The sequence below is a fragment of the Arachis ipaensis genome, chromosome B6 (assembly GCF_059453495.1).
Source record: "Arachis ipaensis isolate K30076 ecotype BB chromosome B6, ASM5945349v1, whole genome shotgun sequence".
Taxonomy (NCBI): domain Eukaryota; kingdom Viridiplantae; phylum Streptophyta; class Magnoliopsida; order Fabales; family Fabaceae; genus Arachis; species Arachis ipaensis.
This window is the reverse complement of record NC_142441.1, coordinates 63,759,719-63,761,887: the sequence shown is the minus strand read 5'-3', so window position 1 is coordinate 63,761,887 and position 2,169 is coordinate 63,759,719.

Genomic DNA, 2,169 nt, shown 5'->3' with positions numbered 1-2,169 from the left:
CTTTCAATTAGTGAACTGTGGAGTAACCAACATAATAATGTCTCAAACCTATCTTACAACAGTTTTGAAGGGATCTTACTTGTAATAATATTTGAAATGATTCATCTGAAATAATTAGATCTTTCTTGTAATAAAATTTTTGGTAATATACCAGAAGGGATCTCTGCTTTAACTGATATAAGACTTCAAAGGAATCAAATTAGTGGTCAATGAGATTTTAAGCTACTACAAGGTAGAATGCATCTCGTAAACTATGTATTCATGGGACAAGTTCTCATTTTATTAGATTGAATGATTGATTATAAACTGAAAAATATTAGCTCAAATATGAATGCTTTATCAAACTTGAATTCAGATTTCAGTAAACAACAACTGAATCACTTGAACTAAACCAAACTTGAGATTTCACTGATAACAGGCAATTAGTGTACCAAACCCCCAAATTAAAAACCCTAAATTGGAACCCTAAACCTCCAATTTCAGAACCAAATGAAAATCTATAAATACCTTCTCGACAATGGTGAGCAGAGAGAACGATGATGCTAGGCGCGCGGCGACGGTCGGCACAGAGACAACAAGCGTGAGATGCAACGGTGAGAGCAGAGACAATTTGGTTGAGCGGCGGCAGTGAGCGCAGATACGACGATGGTGACCAATGATGGTGAGAGCAGAGACCACGAAGGTAGATAAACGGTCTGGGCGGCGCGCTACGATCAGTGCAAGAGGGCGACTTAGCTTGGAGCGACAGTCAGTGGTTAGTGGTGAGTGGTGTGTGGCGGTGAGTGGTGAGTGGGGGTCAGTGGTGACTGGGGTTTCCGATTTGCGATGCAGGAGGGTTTTCTGAGGGTGATGACGATGAGGTTTTCTTCTAAACACGGGTGAAATGGTTCTTTGTGAGCTGATGAGTGTATGTGAGCTGAGTGTATGACGATGAGGGTTTTTCTTTGTGAAAGGTGAAATGGTTTTCTTCTCTTGGAGGGAAAATTTTCACTAAGTGTGAGCTGGATAAAAAATTAAAAGGGAAAAAATTTACAAGTGTTAAGAGGGAAAAAATTTACAAGTGTTAAAGTTTTTAGTTCTAGATACATTAGGCATCACTTTTAAAATGTATCCAAAACTTAATAAATAGGCTACCCTCTAAAAGCGTTCCCTTTGATACGAAAAGTGAATCTATAGGTATCAATCTACGGCTACGCTTTATAAGTGATTTCTATAATACCTAAGGCTACACTTTTTAAATGATGACATAATTGTGTATTCTTTTCTCTTATAAAAAGGCAACACGGGGAAAAGCGTAGCCTATTCATAGAATAGGCTACGCTTTTCAAATGTAGTTTAAAAGAAGTGTGGCTGAATGGGTATTTTTCTTATAGTGTTTGAACCAGGACAGAAGGTTCTGCTGTTTAACTCTAAGCTCAGGCTATTCCCCGGGAAACTGAAATCCCGGTGGAGGGGACCATATGTGATTACTAGTGTGTCACCATATGGCTATGTGGAGCTTCAAGACATTGATTCTAATAAGAAGTTCATTGTTAATGGATAGAGAATCAAATATTATCTTGAAGGCAATGTTGAGCAAGAATTCTCAAGGCTGAGGCTAGATTAAAAAAGCTCAGCAAGGTCCAGCTAAAGACAATAAAGAAGCGCTTGCTGGGAGACAACCCAGCCATTAGCAAAACTCTTTCTGTTATTTTATTTTATTCTATTCTTTATTTTATTTATTTTTAAAGCATATAAGTTCAATATTAACAAGGTAAAGAATCAATTGCATAAGTTCACAGGCCTACAAAAGGATTCAGAGCACAAAATAGGAAAAAGGAGCTCACTGGTAAGAAAACGCCAGTAAGAGTTATAATTGGGCGTTAAACGCCCAAAAGGAGCATCTACTGGGCGTTTAATAGCAGTAGAGATAGCCATCTGGGCGTTAAACGCCAGACAGAAGTAGCTTCTAGGCGTTTAACGCCAGATTTACAGCATCTTGGGCGTTCAGAAAAATGCCCAGTAACAAAGGAGTTTCTGGCGTTTAACAACAGTTGGGCGTTAAACGCCCAGACCAAGCACCAAGTGGGCGTTAAACGCCCAAAACATGCAGTAGTTGGGCGTTTAACGCCAGGATTGTGGGGAGTAGGCAATTTCGTTTTCAATTCAAATTTTTTCCATTTTTTTTTG